This window comes from Apodemus sylvaticus, chromosome 1, assembly GCF_947179515.1.
Source record: "Apodemus sylvaticus chromosome 1, mApoSyl1.1, whole genome shotgun sequence".
Taxonomy (NCBI): domain Eukaryota; kingdom Metazoa; phylum Chordata; class Mammalia; order Rodentia; family Muridae; genus Apodemus; species Apodemus sylvaticus.
In genome coordinates this window covers 137,773,672-137,798,589 of record NC_067472.1, presented here as the reverse complement: position 1 = coordinate 137,798,589, position 24,918 = coordinate 137,773,672, and positions in this window count along the sequence as shown.

Genomic DNA, 24,918 nt, shown 5'->3' with positions numbered 1-24,918 from the left:
ATAACGTCTCTATATTTGTTCCCATCTGCGGCAGGAGGAAGCTTTTCTGACTTGGGCTGAACAAGGCATTGATCTGTAAGTACGGCAGAATGTCATTAGGAGTCACTTTATTGCTACATTCTTGAGTAGAACAGAAGTCTATGTTTTCCCATAAATAGCTGGATGGGCTAGTGGGAGGTTCTTAGTTACTAAGGCAGTGTCAGGTATGGGTTCCATCCCAAAGAGGTTCCTTTAATTAAATCAGACATGGATTGGTCACTGCCACAAGTTTGTGCCACCATTGTACTGGTACATCTTGCAGGCAGATTACCACTGTTAGATAGAGCATTTTGTAGCTGGCTTGATGTTTACAGCTAATATCCACCCAACTCCTGTAATTCTAAGGCTTATAACTTGGTTATCATTGACTTAACAGCTCATATCAACATATAAGTTAATACATACAAAATCTGTATGTGTGCTCTATCTGTAGCATGCAGAGCACCTTCTAGTACCAAGAACACTAGCCAGTAGGGGCTAAATGTACTAGGAAGACCACAGCTTGGCTTCTCTATGTTCAGTGACTTATTCAGCAATGGGGTCTTGCTATCAGTTTGTAGAGTGACCTATAGCCTTGGCAGCAGTCTGAGTTGTTTGGGGACTTTCACAGGACCACTTTGACCAACAGCTCAATTAGAGGCAACCCAAGTCCAGGATTGGGAACTTCATTTGGTAGCAAGAGAGGACAAGTTGGGCTTACCTGTTTCCATGGCTGGAGTATTGAAAGAGGTCTTAAAGACATTTACCTTCATGTGGTGCCTAGGTGACAGGTATCAGACATTAGACAGTGTGTCCTGTCACAGCTATGACACTGAGGCAGGCATTCCTCAGAGACCTCAAGTCTCCTGGAAGTCTGGCAGTCAGAGAAGGCCTGAGGTACACAGCACATATTTCTGAGAATGGCATCATTGTACAAGTTCTACTTTAGTTACCTTAGTACTAAGGATACAATGAAAAAGTGTTATGCAAGTGAATGAAACTGAGCATAGAAGGATAAATACTGTCTGACCTGGCTTATTAAGCGGAAGGTGAGTAAGCTTTGGTGCATATATGTATATCCATGTGTTTGTGTGTTTATGCAGGGGCACGCGTGCCACACCCATGGTACCCTTGTGGACGTCAGATAACAACTCCTCTTGTCGAGCCTTATCTTCTGCCTTATCTGAGGCAGGATCTCCTTTTTGTTTTGCTTCTCTCTGTGTGCGTGAGTGTGTGTGTGTGTGTGTGTGTGTGTCTATATATGCATATGCATGTATACATATTCATATATATACACAGGCTGGCTGGCCTGTGAGCTTATTCTCCTGTCTCTTTCCCATCTTGTCCTAAGAGCACTGGTAGTACACTCATGTGATCCTGCTCTGGCTTTATCTGGCTTTTGAATGCAGGCCATCACACTTACGTAGCATGTGCTGTTTGTACTTAATGTGCCCCCAGTTCTCCTTAGTAGCCCCATGTCTGCATTTCTGTTACCTTTGCTTGAGACCATGACCCACTTGCAACCTCTGAGTTCAGCCACCTCCATGCCCTTTCACACAGCTCTGGCAATAGGAGCTGTGCCTGGTGGGATTGCAAGGTGTCCTTCCCTCAAGACACAACTTCCTCTCTGTGTGTTTTACACATTGTCTCTCCCAGTGTCAATGTGGACTGTTAAGTTCCACATTTTCCTAGAAGGCGTTTTCTTAAAGACAAATGCTTTGGTCTGAGTTGAAGAGCTTGCCCTTCTCCTCTCAGCTGAAATGCTTTCCACACACCTTGGAGAGTTTGACACCTTACAGCACTCCGGCATGCTGTGCAGAACGGTGTTGGCTGCTATTCCTGTGATTCATCAGGCAACAGACCCTGGGGCGGACACAAAGTCCCTGGCTCTAATGTGGCTTCAATGGGAAAATCAGATTCTCCTCACATCATCTGGAATTACAAAGGCTTCCCGAGGAAAGTAATTCACGAGAAACACAAGGGCTGCTTGTAAATTTAATGATAGCTGCCCCTTCCCGCCCAGCAGTGGAGATTTAAAGCACGGAATGGGATTCTTAGAGAGCAGCTGCTGACGGTTGCTTCAGGTCTGTGTACTCTGAAGAGGTGCTGCTAAGAACAGACACCCTGCCCTTCCTCCCTGTTACATGATTCTAGGTATGGCTATTTGAAGAATGTTCTTCTAAGACTGATGACATGGCTCAGGGGGTAAGGGTACTTGCTGCTGAATGAGGACATGAGTTCAAATCCCCAGCAGCCATGCCTCTGTGGGGAGTTGTTGGGTGGAGGAGAGCTACTGGTTGCTCTAATCACATGTAGACATGGGCATAGCCAGAAAACATTTTGGGGATAGTAAACAGTATGTTATAGCCAAGCGAGTTTTATCTAGGTTATCCCATTCTACATCTTTTTAAACTTCTGTGATATTCTAATAGTACTTTCAAACATAATTAAATTACTTTTTATTCTCTCACTCTCTGTCTCTCTCTGTCTCTGTCTGTCTATGTCTGTCTCTGTCTGTCTGTCTGTTTCTCTCTCTCTCCCTCTCTTTCTCTCTCTCTCTCTCTCTCTCTCTCTCTCTCTCTCTCTCTCTCTCTCTCTCTCTGTGTGTGTGTGTGTGTGTATGTGGTGTGTGTGTGAACATGGATGCCTGCATATGTGGAAGATAGAGGCCTGAGCACAACTTTCAGGATTTGATTTTCTCCTTCTATCATCTGAGTCCCAGGGACTGAATTCAGGTCTCCGGTTATAATAGGCAACAAGGACTTTTAACCACGGTGATATTTTGCTAGTTTAGTATTTTTATATTACATATAAAAATAATATTTTTCATAGTATAAAAATATCATCCCCTTAGCTTGAGTGTCTATATGCAGTCAGTTAATTGGCATACATAGTCTTGTATCTCTCATCTCTCAAATCTTCTTTCTTAAATTCTTATGGTCATTGTAGCTGGTCTGTGCCTTAGATATTTGAGTTTTCACTCTCCCCTTATTCACTGAATAGACCCATGAATGGATTTATTGGCAACAGTATTCCATCTTTTCCCCGCTTTCTCCAAGAATATATCAAGACTTTACTTCTCTATTTACTAAGCAACTCTTATAAAATTTCAGCTAATTGCTTTTATTCAAATCTTGGGCAGACTATCTTACCATTAGAAACAGATTCAGCAAATATTTTATTTGATCTCTTTGTCAAATCTACAAGGAAGAGAGGAAGACGACAATTCTAAGCATGATGGTAAAACTCTTGATACTGCCTGTGGGTTGACTGATCCATGTTTGGTTGTTTGGTTTCTCTGAGTTGATGGCCACACACACAAAAAGAATCCATTTTTCTTTCTTTCCTTTTTTTTATGTATAGGGAGGTAACATCTGTTTTAACTTGAATGATTCAATATGTGTTTTAAGAATCATGTTTATAGAAGTAATTTGGTTATAAATATGAGAACAGATTTAGGGTATAAGCTCAACTATGTCCTTCCCTAAGGCAAGCTGATTTATAAAATCTGAAATCTTGTCTGGCTCTGAAACAATGGCTCCGCCAAACTAATAAGTAAATAGAAGGAGGAGACCTAATAAAGCTCAAATCCCCAGAAGCTAAAAATGTAACACCTTAGTAGCAATGAGGTGGGGGTGGGGAGAAAGCAAAATAAACTATGTTTGCTGGATGGCCACCAGAGGTCCCAAACCTTAAACCATGAACCTGAAGTATAACCTAAGTAAATGGTTTTATAAATAAATAAATATATAAATAAATAAATAAATAAATGATGACTCAACCTTTCACCTAACAGGTCACTGTGGCTGGGTCTTGAACCATAGTGATTTGCTCAGAATTACAGTACTGGGGTATGGAAATCTGAAAAACATTAAGTTCACTGCCAGGGTGTTGAGACTGTGAAATTCTCTTCAGTTTGGTGAATACATCCTTCCAGGGAGATTTAACATTGTTCCTCACAGGAGCAAGGGAAGAGAAAAATACCACTGGTCTGTGGGAATATTACAAAAGTAGAGTATATCTCTCCAATCAAGAAAAGAAAGCATGCCACCCATAGTGAGACAGGGTACAGAGGGAGCACCACAAGTATTTTTTTTTATGGCTGTTTTGCTTTATTTTGGTTTTTCTTAATTATCATCCAAGCAAAAATGTTCACACAGTAAGCCAAGGTTTGATTGAAGAAGGATGTAGTTCCAGTTACTCCAACCCTAAGAATTGGAATTATTTTAGTGATTATAAATTTCAACCTGTGATACTATGAAATAGGAAGATTCAAGGCGTCCACCAATGTTCTCCTTGTTTTGTGGTGGTTAGTTTGAAACTGTTGCTGTATCCCTTCAAACATTCTGAACGGAATTGTTGATGGCATCTGTGACTCCTTCACAGTGACGGTAAAGGAGGCCAGACCTGGGTGTTTTGACTCTTTCAAACTATGTTTAAAAGTGCAAAATGTGGGCCAGTCACCTTCGGTCACCGCCACCTACAAATGGTACACGCAGCCACGCTTCTGTACTTTTCAAACATGTGGCCTTTTTTCTGTTAGTTCTAAGTTTCTACAATTCAATACTGTGATGAAAAGAGGCGCTCCTAACTTTTTAGTTGGGCAATGGGGATTGGTAATAAGGTTTAGAATCCACCGGTGTATCATAATCTTAAATGGAAGTAATAAAAGCAAATATCATAACTCCTCTAGCAGGTCTAGGGGTGGCTTCAGAGGTGAATTTCTGGAATTATCTGAAAAATTGAACATTACACACTCACACTTCCTCTTCTCTCTTTCTTTCTTTCTTTCTTTCTTTCTTTCTTTCTTTCTTTCTTTCTTTCTTTCTTTCTTTCTTTCTTTCTTTCTTTCTTCCTTCCTTCCTTCCTTCCTTCCTTCCTTCCTTCCTTCCTTCCTTCCTTCCTTCCTTCCTTCCTTCCTTCCTTCCTTCCTTTCTTTCTTTCTTTCTTTCTTTTTTTCTTTCTTTCTTTCTTTCTTTCTTTCTTTCTTTCTTTCTTTCTTTCTTTCTTTCTTTCTTTCTTTCTTTCTTTCTTATTGGATATTTTCTTTATCAAATTTCAAGTTGGATACATTCATAGATTTCAAATGTTTCCCCCTTTCCTAGTCTCCCCTTGGGAAACCCCTATCCCATCCCCACTCACCCTGACTCTATGAGGGTGTTCCTCTACCCACCCACTCCTGTCCTCCCACCCTGATATTCCCCTACACTGGGGCATCAAACACCCTCAGGCCCAAGGGCCTCTCCTCCCACTAATGTGCAACAATGACATTCTCTGTCTCATGTGTGGCCAGGGCCATGGGTGGCTCCATGTGTGTTCTTTGGTTATTGGTTCAGTGTCCAGGAGCTCCATGGGGTCTCGCCTGTTGACACTGTTGCTCCTTCTATGGGACTGCAAACCTCCTCAGCTCCTTCAGTTCCTTCTCCAACTCCTCCATCAGAAACCCTGAGCTCAGTCCAATGATTAGTTGCAAGCTCCAGCTCTGTATCTGTAAGGCTCTGGTAGAGTCTCTCAGGAGACAGTCATATCAGGTTTCCATCAGCAAACACTTCCAGGCATCCACAATAACATCCTGATTTGGTGGCTGTATATGGGATGGATCCCTGAGTGGGGTAATCTCTGGATGGCCTTTCCTAATGTCTCTTGCTCCATACTTTGTCTCCATCTTTCCTCCTGTGAGTATTTTCCTCCACAAAATACTTTTCACCCTTCTAAAAAGCACTGAAGCATCCACATTTTCATCTTTCTTCTTCTTAGACTTCATATGGTCTGTGAATTGAATCTTGGGTATTCCCAGCTTTTGGGCTAATATGCACTTATCAGTGAGTACATACCATGTTTGTTCCTTTGTGACTGAATCACCTCACTCAGGATGATATTATCAAGTTCCATCCATTTGCCTGTGAATTTCATGAAGTTTTTTAATAGCTGAGTAGTATTCTGTTGTGTAAATGTACCACATTTTCTGTATCCATTCCTCTGTTGAGGGACATCTGAGCTGTTTGCAGCATCTGTCTATTATAAATATGGTTTCTATGAACATAGTGGAGCATGTGTCCTTATTACATGTTGGAGCATTTTCTGGGTATAGGCCCAGGAGTAGTATATCTGGGTGTTTAGGTAGAGGTATTTCCAATTTTCTGAGGAACTGCCAGACTGATTTCCAGAGTGGTTGATCCAGCTTGAAATCCTACCAGCAATGAAGGAGTGTTCCTCTTTTCCCACATTCTTGCCAGCATCTGCTATCACATGAGTTTTTGCTCTTAGCCATTCTGACAAGCATGAGGCAAAATCTCAGGGTTATTTTGATTTGTATTTCACTGATGATTAAGTATGTTGAATATTTCTTTAGGTCTTTCTTAGTCCTTTGAGTTTCCTCAGTTGGGAATTCTGAGTTTAGCTATGTTCCCCATTTTTAATAGGGTTATTTGGTTCTCTGGAGTCTAACTTCTTGAGTTCTTTGAATATATTGGATATTAGCCCTCTGTTGGATGTAGGATTGGTAAAGATTTTTCCCATTTTTTTTTTTTGGTTGCTGTTTTATCCTATTGGCAGTGTCCTTTGCCTTACAGAAGCTTTGTAACTTTATGAGGTCCCATTTGTCAATTCTTAATCTTAGAACATAAGCTATTGGTGTTCTGTTCAGGAACTTTTCCCATGTGCCTATGTGCTTGAGACATTTCCCCACTTTTTCTTCTATTAGATTCAGTGTATCTGGGTTTATGTGGAGGTCCTTGATCCACTTAGACTTGAACTTTGTACAGGGAGATAAGAATGGATCAATTTCCTTCCTTCTTTCCTTCCTTCCTTCCTTCCTTCCTTCCTTCCTTCCTTCCTTCCTCCCTTCCTTCCTTTTTTCCTTCCTTTTTTCTTTCTTTCTTTCTTTCTTTCTTTCTTTCTTTCTTTCTTTCTTTCTTTCTTTCTTTCTTTCTTTCTTTCCTTTTTTCTAATGAGACTTGCTATGCATCCCAACTTAATCTTGAACTTGAGTTCATCCTCTTTCAGTACCCTCAAATGCTGAGACTACTTATAACCTTACACTCTGGTTTCCTTACATACATTCCTAACATATATATGTCTATATTTTTATGTCATCCAACAACCTCTATCTATGTCTATTTACCATACATACAAAGTATGATACTTTGTAGCCATATTAATCAGAAAGTAAATCATTCATTTATTGTCTCAGTCCAAGACATTTCTAGTATATAACTGGCTCTCTGAAAAGTTCTGAGCATAAGAATAGAAAGTCAAGGTCTTTTCCTTCATAGAACATTTGAGAAAGGCACTGATTAAATGACTGAAACTCTGATTAAATGGTGGCCACCAGGTCATCAGCACAATTTGGGTTGGTTGCAGTTTCATGGCAATCACTCTACTCCTGAAGTCAGGATTTGGAGTTTAATTCTATGCTCTAGACATCAGTCCTGTGAAATACCTAAAATTGGCCTCTCTTCTTTTTTGCCTCCTACTCTCCATTCACTCCTAAAGATATTCTCTGTTTTCTTCCAGGCTTCATCCTGAAAGGGACAGGGAAGTATGAACTCAGGGGTGGCCTTGTGTGTCAACCTCCTGTTACCACAGTGCCACCTATAAAGCTCCATTGTAGCTTGAAGCTAGACTGATTACATGTCTGTCTAAGTGTCACTTCTTCTTCCTTTGTCCGGTCTTCAGTCATTCCTTGAACATGGCATGTGCTCAACTGTATCTCAATAACTGGATGAAAATAACAAGAAACAGAAAAGACTCAAAATAATGGCAGTCTGAATCTGATAGTGATTTTAATATTACTTAAAGAGCTTAATAAATGGTTTTGCATATTTTAAAAACTATTATTTTCTCTCTCTGTGTGTGCACATGTATGTCCATGTGTGTATGTGTACTAGAGCATGCATGTGAGATGAGAAAACAACTCTGTGAAGTTGGTTGTATCTTTCCACCTTTATATGATGTCATGGGATAGAACTCCAATCACCAGGATTGTGTGGCAAGCCCTTGACCTACGGAGATATGTCACCAGTGTATGTGTGTGTATATATACATACATACATACATACATACATACATACACATGCATACATGTTTGGAAACCCTACTAATTAAGGTCAAAGTCTACCATGGCCTGATAGCTCATCTGAGCTCAGCACAAAAATGGAAGACTCCCTTTACCAGCAGGGCTTCCCCATTCTCTTACCTTGCCTGGGGAATTTGACTCCCTATAATCTTTTCCTGGGGAAGGTTGGTCCTTGGCACACCAACAGACTTTCTCTTTTCTAGGATAAGAACCTACTCAGCGAGTACCTGGGATTCCTATGCCTCTCCATACAGATGAGGCATTCACAGAACATTAAACTCTAGCCAATGATTTTCATTTGCCTTGAAAACTCCTTCCTGCTCTCTAAGGTCTGTGTATATCTCATGTTCACTCCCAATAAAGTATATTCAGATAATGTACTCTGCACAAGCTTAGATACCCTAAAAAGAGCTGCTTCCTTGAAGATAGAGAAGACCTTCATCTAAAAGAGCTGTAACACTCAGATCTTCAGACAAGGACCTCACTCCCTCTACTTCCCTGTTCTGGCAGCAATCTCTACCAGCCTGAAATGGATTCTGTAGGACTCCACCAGTTCCAGACGTGGCTTCATCCTTCCATCCCAATGTCCTGTGGCATCTGGACACCCTGAAAGTAAGCTGAGGAATTGGAAACATAGCTGGACCCATAACATGCATAACACACACACACACACACACACACACACACACACACACAAATTCTCTGTCAATATAAGACAAGATCCTGCAAGTATGATTTGCAATTGGTTGTAGGACCTATCATTAAGAGTCACCAATGGGTACTCTGCTGTGGAGAGGTCGGCAGCAGCTATCTTTGTCCCCAGTCAGATGGGACAGGTGACCCCAGGTACTCAGTTATCCCGAGTCTAAAACCTCTGGGGATGCAGACCACTGAGCTGCAGGCCTCCGCCTGTGCCCAGCACCTAGGAGAGCAGTGGTTCGACTGTGTGCCAGTCAGTGAGGGGCCGGTGCCCTGTGGGATTCCTGCTGCCATCTTTGCTCCCTGACAGAGCAGACAGGCAGTACCAGGTTCAGTCTACAGAGACAACCCAAGTATAACATTACTTGAGGCAGGTCACACCAGGGCTCCAACAGTACCCAGGAGGAGGGCAGCACATCAGCAATCTGTGCCAGGGGAAACCCAGTCATCCAGTGTTGTGGAAATAGCCTTACAGGCTCAAAGGAGGTTGAAGCCCCAGCCAGTGACAACAAGGCTAACTAACACCAGTGAGAACTAGATGGCAAAAGGCAAATGTAGGAACGTTACTAACAGAAATCAAGGCAATATGGCAGCATCTGAACCCAATTCTCCATTAAGAGCAAGTCCTGGATACCCCAATACACCAGAAAAACAAGATTTGGATTTAAAATCACTGGTCATGATGCTGGTACAGGAACACATGAAGGACATAAATAAATTTCTTAAAGAAATTCAGGAGAAAATGGATCAAAAGTTAGAAGCCCTTACAAGGAAAACACAAAAATCATTAAAAGAAATTCAGGAGAATATGGGACAAAAGATAGAAGCCAATAAGAAGGAAACACAAAAATCACTTAAATACAGGAGAACTTTGGTCAACAAGCTGAGGTCATGAAAGAGGAAACACAAAAATCTCTTAAAGAATTACAGGAAAACACAAACAAGCAAGTGAAGGAGCTAAGCAAAAACCATCCAGGATCTAAAAACAGAAGTAGAAACAAATAAGAAATCACAAAGGGAGACAATTTTGGAGATAGAAAACCTTGGGAAGAAATCAGGGGCCATAGATGGAAATATCAACAACAGAATATAAGAGATAGAAGAAAGAATCTCAGATGCCAAAGATACCATAGAAACCATGGACTCAACTGTCAAAGAAAATGCAAAATGCAAAAAGCTGTAACCCAAAATATCCAGGAAATCCAGGACAGAATGAGAAGGCCAAACCTAAGGATTATAGGCATAGACGAGAGTGAAGATTTACAACGTAAAGGGACAGCATATCTTCAATAAAATTATGGAAGAAAACATCCCTAACCTAAAGAGAGAGATGCCCATGAATATACAAGAAGCCTACAGAACTCCAAACAGACTGGACCAGAACAGAAATACTTCCCGTCACAAAATAATCAAAACACCAAATGTACTAAACAAAGAAAGAATATTAAAGGCGGTAAGAGGAAAAGGCCAAGTAACATATAAAGGAAGACCTATCAGAATCACACCAGACTTCTCACCAAGAGACTATGAAAGCTAGAAGATCCTGGGCAGATTTCATGCAGACTCTAAGAGAACACAAATGCCAGCCAAAACTACTATACCCAGCAAAACTCTCAATCACCATAGATGGAGAAACCAAGATTTTCCATGACAAAATCAAGTTTACCCAATATCTATCCACAAACCCAGCCCTACAAAGGATAATAGGAGGAAAACACCAGTACAAGGAGAGAAACTTCACCCTGGAAAAAGCAAGATAGTAACCTTCTTTCATCAAACAGAAAAGAAGATAACCAATCAAATATAAAAAATAACATCAAAAATGACAGGAAGTAATAATCACTATTCCTTAATATCTCTTAACATCAATGGACTCAATTCCCCAATAAAAAGAGATAGAATAACAGACTGGTTAAGGAAACACGACCCTACATTTTGCTGCATACAGGAAACACTCCTTAGTGTCAAAGACAAACACTACCTTAGAGTAAAAGGTTAGAAGACAATTTTACAAGTAAATGGTCTTAGGAATCAAGCTGGAATAGCCATTCTAATATCAGATAAAATTGACTTTCAACCCAAAGTCATCAAAAGAGACGCTGAGAGACACTTGCTGGTCAAAGGAAAAATACACCAAGAAGAACTATCAATCCTGAACATCTATGCTCTAAATGCAAGGGCACCCTCATATGTCAAAGAAACTTTACTAAAGCTCAAAGTACACATTTCACCTAATACCATAATTCTGGGTGACTTCAACACTCTACTCTCATCAATGGACCAATCAGGAGAACAGAAACTAAACAGGGACACAGTGAAACTAATTGAAGCTTTGGACCTATTAGAGTTAACAGATATATATATAGAACATTTCATGCTAAAGCAAAAGACTATACCTTTTTCTCAGCACCTCATGGTACCGTCTCCAAAATCAATCATATAATTGGTCACAAGACAGACCTCAACAAATATAAGAAGATCAAAATAATCCCATGCCTCCTATCATGTGGAGTAAAAGTGGTCTTCAATAGCAACAAAACAACAGAAAACCCACATACATGTGGAAATTGAACAATAGTCTACTCAATTACACCTTGGTTAAGCATGAAATATAGAAAGAAATCGAAGACTTTTTAGAATTTAATGAAAATGAAGACACAGCATACCCAAATCTATGGGACACAATGAAAGCAGTGCTAAGAGGAAAACTCATAGCCCTGAGTGCCTCCAAAAAGAAAATGGAGACAGCACACACTAGCAGCTTAGCAACACACCTGAAAGCCCTGGAACAAAAAGAAGCTAATTCACCCAGGAGGAGTAGAAGACAGGAAATGACCAAACTCAGGGCTGAAATCCATCAAGTAGAAACAAAAAGAACCATACAAAGAATCAACAAAACCAGGAGCTGGCTCATTGAGAAAATCAACAAGATAGATAAACCCTTAGCTAGACTAACCAAAGGGCACAGAGACAGTATCCAGATTCACAAAATTAGAAATGAAAAGGGAGATATAACAACAGAAACTGAGAAAATTCAAAAAATCATCAGATCCTACTACAAAAGCCTATACACAACACAACTGGAGAATCTGGAGGAAATGGACAGTTTCCTAGACAGATATCAAACACCAAAATTAAATCAGGATCAAATAGATCATCTAAACAGTCCCATAACCCCTAAAGAAATAAAAGGGATCATAGAAAGTCTCCCAACCAAAAAAATCACGGGACCAGACGGGTTTAGTGCAGAATTCTTTTTTTTTTTATTCGATATAATTTATTTACATTTCAAATGATTTCCCTTTTCTAGCTCCCCCACTCCCCGAAAGTCCCGTAAGCCCCCTTCTCTTCCCCTGTCCTCCCACCCACCCCTTCCCACTTCCCCGTTCTGGTTTTGCCAAATACTGTTTCACTGAGTCTTTCCAGAACCAGGGGCCACTCCTCCTTTCTTCTTGTACCTCATTTGATGTGTGGATTATGTTTTGGGTATTCCAGTTTTCTAGGTTAATATCCACTTATTAGTGAGTGCATACCATGATTCACCTTTTGAGTCTGGGTTACCTCACTTAGTATGATATTCTCTAGCTCCATCCATTTGCCTAAGAATTTCATGAGTTCATTGTTTCTAATGGCTGAATAGTACTCCATTGTGTAGATATACCACATTTTTTGCATCCACTCTTCTGTTGAGGGATACCTGGGTTCTTTCCAGCATCTGGAAATTATAAATAGGGCTGCTATGAACATAGTAGAACATGTATCCTTATTACATGGTGGGGAGTCTTCTGGGTATATGCCCAGGAGTGGTATAGCAGGATCTTCTGGAAGTGAGGTGCCCAGTTTTTGGAGGAACCGCCAGACTGCTTTCCAGAGTGGTTGTACCAATTTGCAACCCCACCAGCAGTGGAGGAGTGTTCCTCTTTCTCCACACCCTCTCCAACACCTGCTGTCTCCTGAATTTTTAATCTTAGCCATTCTGACTGGTGTAAGATGAAATCTTAGGGTTGTTTTGATTTGCATTTCCCTAATGACTAATGAAGTTGAGCATTTTTTTAAGATGCTTCTCTGCCACCCGAAGTTCTTCAGGTGAGAATTCTTTGTTTAACTCTGTACCCCATTTTTTAATAGGGTTGTTTGGTTTTCTGGAGTCTAACTTCTTGAGTTCTTTATATATAGGTTATTTGCCCTTTATCTGATGTATGATTGGTGAAGATCTTTTCCCAATTTGTTGGTTGCGGATTTGTCCTCTTGATGGTGTCCTTTGCCTTACAGAAACTTTGTAATTTTATGAGGTCCCATTTGTCAATTCTTGCTCTTAGAGCATACGCTATTGGTGTTCTGTTCAGAAACTTTCTCGCTGTACCGATGTCCTCAAGGGTCTTCCCCAGTTTCTTTTCTATTAGCTTCAGAGTGTCTGGCTTTATGTGGAGGTCCTTGATCCATTTGGATTTGAGCTTAGTACAAGGAGACAAGGATGGATCAATTCGCATTCTTCTGCATGCTGACCTCCAGTTGAACCAGCACCATTTGTTGAAAAGGCTATCTTTTTTTCCATTGGATGTTTTCAGCCTCTTTGTCGAGGATCAAGTGGCCATAGGTGTGTGGGTTCATTTCTGGATCTTCAATCCTGTTCCATTGATCCTCCTGCCTGTCACTGTACCAATACCATGCAGTTTTTAACACTATTGCTCTGTAGTATTGCTTGAGGTCAGGGATACTGATTCCCCCAGATTTTCTTTTGTTGCTGAGAATAGTTTTAGCTATCCTGGGTTTTTTGTTGTTCCAGATGAATTTGATAATTGCTCTTTCTAACTCTGTGAAGAATTGAGTTGGGATTTTGATGGGTATTGCATTGAATCTGTACATTGCTTTTGGCAAAATGGCCATTTTAACTATATTGATTCTACCGATCCATGAGCATGGGAGGTTTTCCCATTTTTTGAGGTCTTCTTCTATTTCCTTCTTCAGAGTCTTGAAGTTCTTGTCATACAGATCTTTCACATGTTTGGTAAGAGTCACCCCAAGATACTTTATACTGTTTGTGGCTATTGTGAAGGGGGTCATTTCCCTAATTTCTTTCTCAGCCTGCTTATCCTTTGAGTATAGGAAGGCCACTGATTTGCTTGAGTTGATTTTATAACCTGCCATTTGCTGAAGTTGTTTATCAGCTGTAGGAGCTCTCTAGTGGAGTTCTTTGGGTCACTTAGGTAGACTATCATGTCATCTGCAAATAATGATAGTTTGACTTCTTCCTTTCCAATTTGTATCCCTTTGACCTCCTTATGTTGTCGAATTGCCCGAGCTAGTACCTCAAGTACAATATTGAAAAGATAAGGAGAAAGGGGGCAGCCTTGTCTGGTCCCTGATTTCAGTGGGATTGCTTCAAGTTTCTCTCCATTTAGTTTGATGCTGGCTACCGGTTTGCTGTATATTGCTTTTACTATGTTTAGGTATGGGCCTTGAATTCCTGTTCTCTCCAAGACTTTAAGCATGAAAGGATGCTGAATTTTGTCAAATGCTTTTTCATCATCCAATGAAATGACCATGTGGTTTTGTTCTTTGAGTTTGTTTATGTAGTGGATTGTATTGATGGATTTCCGTATATTGAACCAACCCTGCATTCCCGGGATAAAGCCTACTTGATCATGGTGGATGATCGTTTTGATGTGTTCTTGGATTCGGTTGGCAAGAATTTTATTGAGTATTTTTGCATCGATGTTCATAAGGGAAATTGGTCTGAAGTTCTCTTTTCTTTGTTGGATCTTTGTGTGGCTTTGGTAATCAGCGTAATTGTGGCTTCGTAGAAGGAATTGGGTAGTGTTCCTTCTGTTTCTATTTTGTGGAATAGTTTGAAGAGTATTGGTGTTAACTCTTCTTTGAAGGTCTGGTAGAATTCTGCACTGAAGCCATCTGGTCCTGTGCTTTTTTTGGTTGGAAGACTTTCTATGACTCCTTCTATTTCTTTAGGCATTATGGGACTGTTTAGATGGTCTACTTTGTCCTGATTTAATTTTGGTATTTGGTATCTGTCAAGGAAATTGTCCATTTCCTCCAGATTCTCCTGTTGTGTTGAGTACAGGCTCTTGTAGTAGGATCTGATGATTTTTTGGATTTCCTCAGTTTCCGTTGTTATATCTCCCTTTTCATTTCTAAGTTTGCTAATTTGGATACTTTCTCTGTGCCCTTTGGTCAGTCTGGCTAAGGGTTTATCTATCTTGTTGATTTTTTCAAAGAACCAGCTCCTGGTTTTGTTGATTTTTTGTATGGTTCTCTTTGTTTCTACTTGATTGATTTTGGCCCTGAGTTTGATGATTTCCTGCCTTCTACTCCTCCTGGGCGAAATAGCTTCTTTTTGTTCTAGGGCTTTCAGGTGTGTCATTAAGCTGGTAATGTATGCTCTCTCCATTTTCTTTTTGGAGGCACTCAGGGCTATGAGTTTTCCTCTTAGCACTGCTTTCATTGTGTCCCATAGATTTGGGTATGTTGTGTTTTCATTTTCATTGTGTTCTAAAAAGTCTTTAATTTCTTTCTTTATTTCTTCCTTGACCAAGGTATCATTGAGTAGAATATTGTTCAGTTTCCACGTGTATGTGGGTTTTCTGTTGTTTCTGTTGCTACTGAAGACCACTTTTACTCCATAGTGATCAGATAGGAGGCATGGGATTAGTTCTATCTTCTTATATTTGTTGAGGTCTGTCTTGTGACCAATTATATGGTCGATTTTGGAGAAGGTACCATGAGGTGCTGAGAAAAAGGTATATTCTTTTGTTTTAGGATAGAATATATATATCTGTTAATCTAATTGGTCCAAAGCTTCAATTAGTTTCATTGTGTCCCTGTTTAGTTTCTGCTTTCCTGATCGGTCCATTGAGGAAAGTGCAGTGTTGAAGTCACCCACAATTATTGTGTTAGGTGCAATGTGTGCTTTTAGTTTTAATAAAGTTTCTTTTACGAAAGAGGGTGCCCTTGCATTTGGGGCATAGATGTTCAGGATTGACAGTTCTTCTTTTTGTATTTTTCCTTTGACCAGCAAGAAGTGTCCCTCAGGGTCTCTTTTGATGACTTTGGGTTGAAAGTCAATTTTATCTGATATTAAAATAGCTACTCCAGCTTGTTTCCTGAGACCATTTGCTTGTAAAATTGTGTTCCAGCCTTTTACTCTAAGGTAGTGTCTGTCTTTGACCCTGAGGTGTGTTTCCTGTAAGCAGCAAAATGTAGGGTCCTGTTTATGTATCCATTCAGTTAGTCTGTGTCTTTTTATTGGGGCATTAAGTCCATTGATGTTAAGAGATATTAAGGAACAGTGATTGTTACTTCCTATCATTTTTGACGTTATTTTTTAAATTTGATTGCTTAACTTCTTTTGGGTTTGATGAAAGGTTACTATCTTGCTTTGTCCAGGGTGAAGTTTCCCTCCTTGTATTGGTGTTGTCCTCCTATTATCCTTTTTAGGGCTGGGTTTGTGGATAGGTATTGGGTAAACTTGGTTTTGTCATGAAATATCTTAGTTTTTCCACCTATGGTGATTGAGAGTTTTGCTGGATATAGTAGTTTTGGTTGACATTTGTGTTCTCTTAGAGTCTGCATGAGATCTGCCCAGGACCTTCTAGCCTTCATAGTCTCAGGTGAAAAGTCTGCTGTGATTCTGATAGGTCTTCCTTTATATGTTACTTGGCCTTTTTCTCTTACTGCCTTTAGTATTCTTTCTTTGTTTAGTACATTTGGTGTTTTGATTATTATGTGACGGGAAGTATTTCTGTTCTGGTCCAGTCTGTTTGGAGTTCTGTAGGCTTCTTGTATATTCATGGGCATCTCTCTCTTTAGGTTAGGGAAGTTTTCTTCCATAATTTTATTGAAGATATTTGCTGGCCCTTTAAGTTGTAAATCTTCACTCTCATCTATGCCTATAATCCTTAGGTTTGGTCTTCTCATTGTGTCCTGGATTTCCTGGATATTTTGGGTTACAAGCGTTTTGCATTTTGCATTTTCTTTAACTGTTGAGTCCATGGTTTCTATGGAATCTTCAGCATCTGAGATTCTTTCTTCTATCTCTTGTATTCTGTTGTTGATATTTTCATCTCTGTCCCCTGATTTCTTCCCAAGGCTTTCTATCTCCAAAGTTGTCTCCCTTTGAGTTTTCTTAGTTGTTTCTACTTCTGATTTTAGATCCTGGATGGTTTTGCTTAGCTCCTTCACTTGCTTGTTTGTGCTTTCCTGTAATTCTTTAAGAGATTTTTTGTGTTTCCTTTTTCATGACCTCAGCCTGTTGACCAAAGTTCTCTTGTATTTCTTTAAGAGATTTTTGTGTTTCGTCTTTCATGACCTCAGCCTGTTGACCAAAGTTCTCCTGTATTTCTTTAAGTGTTTTTTGCATTTCCTCCTTGTTGGCTTTTGTATTCTCTTGGATTTCTTTCAATGATTTTTGCGTTTCCCTTGCAAGGGCTTCTAACTTTTGATCCATTTTCTCCTGAATTTCTTTAAGTATGTCCTTCATGTGTTCCTGTACCAGCATCATGACCAGTGATTTTAAATCCAAATCTTGTTTTACTGGTGTGATGGGGTATCCAGGACATGTTGGTAGAGGAGAATTGGGTTCAGATGTTGCCATATTGCCTTGATTTCTGTTAGTGACGTTCCTGCGTTTGCCTTTTGCCATCTAGTTCTCACTGGTGTTAGTTTGTCTTGTCAGTGCTGGACTCACCAGTGCAAGCTGCCCCTTCCAGTTGGCCTCTGGTGCACAGCTTACCTCCTGCACTGCTTGTAGACAGGGTGCTGCTGCCCAGGCTGTTCAGATCCCAAAGCAGGTACCCGAAGGCTCCCGCTGGGGCCCGCTGGATTCACTGGAGCACACCAACTTCTCCCAGCTGGCCGCCCGGAAGCCCAGCTAGCCTCTTGCAGGACTTGGAGATGTGGTGCTGCCGCCCAGGCTGATCTGGATCTGGAAGCGGAGAGAGTAGAGCTGAGGGCTTCCACCTGAGACCTTGCCCCAGATTGTGTCTGTGAACCAGATGGAGCCCATGTGCACCCCCAGGGAGTGCCGATGGTGTATGCTGCTTTGACCTCCCCTGTGTTCCGCTCACTCCGCTGGGCAGCCGATCCGCCAACCAGACTGGCGCACACAAGGTTAGCCTGGCCGCCCAGTCCCTGAGTCCAGGCAAAAGCCTGGGAGGCCAAGGTCCGAGCAAAGTTCCCCTAGGGCTATGACTATTAATTGGGTCCGCCAGGTGACTAGGATGGTGGGTGTGCGCGCCTGCGCTCCCTGAAAGCGCCAGGAGAGTCTGCTGTGCTAACAACCTCCTGGGCAGTTGACTCACAGATGGCCCACCAAGCCGCCCAGTTCTTGGGGTCAGTCCTGTGCCTTTTGGGGCCTAGATCCCCGCTATGTTAGCCTCAGGCTATGCCTGTTACAGGTCTGCCCGCCAGAGCTCTCTGTCGTCCTGCAGGCAAAATGGCGGCACGCGCGCAGGCCTGGGCAAAAAACCTCCTGGCTGGGTTGGCACCCCGATGGCCCCCCGACCAGTCCAGGGGCTGGGTGCATGTTAGTGTAGAATTCTATCAGACCTTCAAAGATAAACTAACACCAATACTCTTCAAACTATTCCACAAAATAGAAACAGAAAAAACACTACCCAACTCATTATACGAAGCCACAATTATGCTGATAGCAAAACCACACAAAGATCCAACAAAGAAAGGGAACTTCGGGGCAATTTCCCTTATGAATATTGATGTAAAAATACTAAATAAAATTCTTGCCAACTGAATCCAAGAACACATCAAAACAATCATTCACCATGATCAAGTAGGCTTCATCCCAGGGATGCGGGGATGGTTCAATATAAGGAAATCCATCAATGCAATCCACTACATAAACAAACTAAAAAAAATACTACATGATCATTTCATTAGATGCTGAAAAAGCATTTGACAAAATTCAGCATCCTTTCATGCTAAAAGTCTTGGAAAGAACAGGAATTCAAGGCCCATACCTAAACATAGTTAAAGCAATATACAGCACACCGGTAGCCAACATCAAACTAAATGGAGAGAAACTTGAAGCAATCCCACTAAAATCAGGGACTAGACAAGACTGCCCTCTCTCTCCATACCTTTTCAATATAGTACCTGAAGTTCTAGCTAGAGCAATTAGACAACATAAGGAGGTCAAAGGGATACAAATTGGAAAGGAAGAAATCAAATTGTCACTATTTGCAGATGATATGATCGTCTACCTAAGTGACCCAAAAAACTCCACCAGAGAACTCCTACAGCTGATAAACAACTTCAGCAAAGTGGCTGGTTATAAAATCAACTCAAGCAAATCAGTAGTCTTCCTATACTCAAAGGATAAACAGGCTGAGAAAGAAGTTAGGGAAATGACACATTTCACAATTGCTACAAACAATACAAAGTATCTTGGTGTGCCTCTAACCAAACAAATAAAAGATCTGTACCAGAAGAACTTCAGGTCTCTGAAGAAGGAAATAGAAGAAGACCTCAGAATATGGGGAAATCTTCCATGCTCTTGGATTGTCAGGATTAATATACTTAAAATGGCCATATTGCCAAAAGCAATATACAAATTCAACACAACCCCCATCAAAATCCCACCTCAGTTCTTCATAGAGTTAGAAAAGGCAATTCTCAAATTTATGTAGAATATCAAAAAACCCAGGATAGCTAAAACTATTCTCAACAGTAAAAGAACTTCTGGGGGAATCAGTATCCCAGACATCAAGCAATACTACAGAGCAATAGGGTTAAAAACTGCATGGTATTGGCACAGCAACAGGCAAGTGGACCAATGGAATAGAATTGAAGACTCAGAAATGAATCCACACACCTATGGTCACTTGATCTTTGACAAAGGAGCAGAAAACATCCTATGGAAAAAAGATAGCCCTTTCAACAAATGGTGCTAGCTCAACTGGAGGTCAACCTTCAGAAGAATACGAATTGGGCAGCGGCGGCGGCGGCAGCAGTGGCTGGTCCAGCTGAAGGGCCATCAGCGGTGGAACCAAGGCGACACAGGGTCCAGTTAGGCCCTGTGCCCACGACCACTGACCTTCGCTGACCAGCCGGGCTGCAAGCAGCTGCATTCTGCGGAGCCTTTCGCTGCACGGAAGCCACTTCAGAACTCGGCTTCCTGCCAGTCAGGAGAGACTCACCTCCATCTTGATTTCGGACTCTAGAGATCGGACAGACTGAGGTACACAAACATAATCCGAGGCCAACACCGCAGGGGTTTGAGCCCGACGGGCGTTGGCCTGCACCCAGGCCCTGGGCTGTTCGGGTGGCCATCGGGGTGCCAACCCAGCCAGGAGGTTTTTTTGCCCTGGCCGGTGCACGTGCCGCCATTTTGCCTACAGGACCCAGAGTGCTCGGGAGGGCAGAGACGGCTAACAAGCGTAGCCTGAGGCTACCAAAACGGGGGTCTAAGCCCCAAAAGGCACAGGACTGACCCCAAGAACTGGGCGGCTTGGTGGGCCATCTGTGTGTCAACCCGCCCAGGAGGTTGTTAGCACAACAGACTCTCCCGGTGCTTTCGGGGAGCACAGACGCGCACGCCGGCCATCCGGGTCACCTGGCGGACCCAATTAACAGTCATAGCTCTAGGGGAACTTTGCTTGGACCTTGGCCTCCCAGGCTTTTGCCTGGACTCAGGGCCTGGGCGACCAGGCTAACCTTGTGTGCACCAGCCCGGTTGGGGAATCGGCTGCCCAGCAGAGTGAGCAGAACACAGGGGAGGTCACAGCAGCATACACTGTCAGCGCTCCCTGGGGGTGCACACGGGCTCCATCTGGTCCACAGACACAATCTGGGGCAAGGATTCAGGCGGAAGCCCTCAGCTCAACTCTCTCCGCTTCAGATCAGCCTGGGCAGCCGCACCACATCTCCAGGTCCCTCAAGAGGCTAGCGGGGGCTTCCGGGCGGCCAGCTGGGAGAAGTTGGTGTGCTCCGGTAAATCCTGCGGGCCCCAGCGGGAGCCTTCAGGTGCCTGCTTCGGGATCTAAACAGCCTGGACAGCAGCACCCTGTCTACAGGCACTGCAGGGTGTAAGCTGTGCACCAGAGGCCAACGGGGAAGGGGCAGCTTGCACTGGTGAGTCCAGGACTGACAAGACCAAGTAACACCAGTGAGAACTAGATGGCAAACAGAATACAAGAAATAGAAGAAAGAATCTCAGATGCCGAAGATTCCATAGAAACCATGGACTCAACAGTTAAAGAAAATGCAAAATGCAAAAAGCTTGTAACCCAAAATATCCAGGAAATCCAGGACACAATGAGAAGACCAAACCTAAGGATTATAGGCATAGATGAGAGTGAAGATTTACAACTTAAAGGGCCAGCAAATATCTTCAATAAAATTATGGAAGAAAACTTCCCTAACCTAAAGAGAGAGATGCCCATGAATATACAAGAAGCCTACAGAACTCCAAACAGACTGGACCAGAACAGAAATACTTCCCGTCACATAATAATCAAAACACCAAATGTTCTAAACAAAGAAAGAATATTAAAGGCAGTAAGAGAAAAAGGCCAAGTAACATATAAAGGAAGACCTATCAGAATCACAGCAGACTTTTCACCTGAGACTATGAAGGCTAGAAGGTCCTGGGCAGATCTCATGCAGACTCTAAGAGAACACAAATGTCAACCAAAACTACTATATCCAGCAAAACTCTCAATCACCATAGATGGAAAAACTAAGATATTTCATGACAAAACCAAGTTTACCCAATGTCTATCCACAAACCCAGCCCTAAAAAGGATAATAGGAGGACAACACCAATACAAGGAGGGAAACTTCACCCTGGACAAAGCAAGATAGTAACCTTTCATCAAACCCAAAAGAAGTTAAGCAATCAAATTTAAAAAATAACGTCAAAAATGATAGGAAGTAACAATCACTATTCCTTAATATCTCTTAACATCAATGGACTTAATGCCCCAATAAAAAGACACAGACTAACTGACTGGATACATAAACAGGACCCTACATTTTGCTGCTTACAGGAAACACACCTCAGGGTCAAAGACAAACAGTACCTTAGAGTAAAAGGCTGGAAGACAATTTTACAAGCAAATGGTCTCAGGAAACAAGGTGGAGTAGCCATTTTAATATCAGATAAAATTGACTTTCAACCCAAAGTCATCAAAAGAGACCATGAGGGACACTTCTTGCTGGTCAAAGGAAAAATACAACAAGAAGAACTCTCAATCCTGAACATCTATGCTCCAAATGCAAGGGCACCCTCTTTCATAAAAGAAACTTTATTAAAACTCAAAGCACACATTGCACCTTACACAATAATTGTGGGTGACTTCAACACTGCACTTTCCTCAATGGACCGATCAGGAAAACAGAAACTAAACAGGGACACAATGAAACTAATTGAAGCTTTGGACCAATTAGATTTAACAGATATATATAGAACATTCTATCCTAAAACAAAAGAATATACCTTTTTTTCAGCACCTCATGGTACCTTCTCCAAAATCGACCATATAATTGGTCACAAGACAGACCTCAACAAATATAAGAAGATAGAACTAATCCCATGCCTCCTATCTGATCACTATGGAGTAAAAGTGATCTTCGATAGCAACAGAAACAATAGAAAACCCACATACACGTGGAAATTGAACAATACTCTACTCAATGATACCTTGGTCAAGGAAGAAATAAATTAAAGACTTTTTAGAACACAATGAAAACGAAAACACAACATACCCAAATCTATGGGACACAATGAAAGCAGTGCTAAGAGGAAAACTCATAGCCCTGAGTGCCTCCAAAAAGAAAATGGAGAGAGCATATATTACCAGCTTAATGACACACCTGAAAGCCCTAGAACAAAAAGAAGCTATTTCACCCAGGAGGAGTAGAAGGCAGGAAATCATCAAACTCAGGGCCGAAATCAATCAAGTAGAAACAAAGAGAACCATACAAAAAATCAACAAAACCAGGAGCTGGTTCTTTGAAAAAATCAACAAGATAGATAAACCCTTAGCCAGACTGACCAAAGGGCACAGAGAAAGTATCCAAATTAACAAACTTAGAAATGAAAAGGGAGATATAACAACGGAAACTGAGGAAATCCAAAAAATCATCAGATCCTACTACAAGAGCCTGTACTCAACACAACAGGAGAATCTGGAGGAAATGGACAATTTCCTTGACAGATACCAAATACCAAAATTAAATCAGGACAAACTAGACCATCTAAACAGTCCCATAATGCCTAAAGAAATAGAAGGAGTCATAGAAAGTCTTCCAACCAAAAAAAGCATAGGACCAGATGGCTTCAGTGCAGAATTCTACCAGACCTTCAAAGAAGAGTTAACTCCAATACTCTTCAAACTATTCCACAAAATAGAAACAGAAGGAACACTACCCAATTCCTTCTACGAAGCCACAATTACGCTGATACCAAAGCCACACAAAGATCCAACAAAGAAAGAGAACTTCAGACCAATTTCCCTTATGAACATCGATGCAAAAATACTCAATAAAATTCTTGCCAACCGAATCCAAGAACACATCAAAACGATCATCCACCATGATCAAGTAGGCTTTATCCCGGGAATGCAGGGTTGGTTCAATATACGGAAATCCATCAATACAATCCACTACATAAACAAACTCAAAGAACAAAACCACATGGTCATTTCATTGGATGATGAAAAAGCATTTGACAAAATTCAGCATCCCTTCATGCTTAAAGTCTTGGAGAGAACAGGAATTCAAGGCTCATACCTAAACATAGTAAAAGCAATATACAGCAAACCGGTAGCCAGCATCAAACTAAATGGAGAGAAACTTGAAGCAATCCCACTGAAATCAGGGACCAGACAAGGCTGCCCCCTTTCTCCTTATCTTTTCAATATTGTACTTGAGGTACTAGCTCGGGCAATTCGACAACATAAGGAGGTCAAAGGGATACAAATTGGAAAGGAGGAAGTCAAACTATCATTATTTGCAGGCGACATGATAGTCTACCTAAGTGACCCAAAAAACTCCACTAGAGAGCTCCTAGAGCTGATAAACAACTTCAGCAAAGTGGCAGGTTATAAAATCAACTCAAGCAAATCAGTGGCCTTCCTATACTCAAAGGATAAGCAGGCTGAGAAAGAAATTAGGGAAATGACCCCCTTCACAATAGCCACAAACAGTATAAAGTATCTTGGGGTGACTCTTACCAAACATGTGAAAGATCTGTATGACAAGAACTTCAAGACTCTGAAGAAGGAAATGGAAGAAGACCTCAAAAAATGGGAAAACCTCCCATGCTCATGGATCGGTAGAATCAATATAGTTAAAATGGCCATTTTGCCAAAAGCAATGTACAGATTCAATGCAATACCCATCAAAATCCCAACTCAATTCTTCACAGAGTTAGAAAGAGCAATTATCAAATTCATCTGGAACAACAAAAAACCCAGGATAGCTAAAACTATTCTCAGCAACAAAAGAAAATCTGGGGGAATCAGTATCCCTGACCTCAAGCAATACTACAGAGCAATAGTGTTAAAAACTGCATGGTATTGGTACAGTGACAGGCAGGAGGATCAATGGAACAGGATTGAAGATCCAGAAATGAACCCACACACCTATGGCCACTTGATCCTCGACAAAGAGGCTGAAAACATCCAATGGAAAAAAAGATAGCCTTTTCAACAAATGGTGCTGGTTCAACTGGAGGTCAGCATGCAGAAGAATGCGAATTGATTCATCCTTATCTCCTTGTACTAAGCTCAAATCCAAATGGATCAAGGACCTCCACATAAAGCCAGACACTCTGAAGCTAATAGAAAAGAAACTGGGGAAGACCCTTGAGGACATCGGTACAGGGAGAAAGTTTCTGAACATAACACCAATAGCGTATGCTCTAAGAGCAAGAAATGACAAATGGGACCTCATAAGGTTACAGAGTTTCTGTAAGGCAAAGGACACCATCAAGAGGACAGATCGGCAACCAACAAATTGGGAAAAGATCTTCACCAATCCTACATCAGATAGAGGGCTAATATCCAATATATATAAAGAACTCAAGAAGTTAGACTCCAGAAAACCGAACAACCCTATTAAAAAATGGGGTACAGAGTTAAACAAAGAAT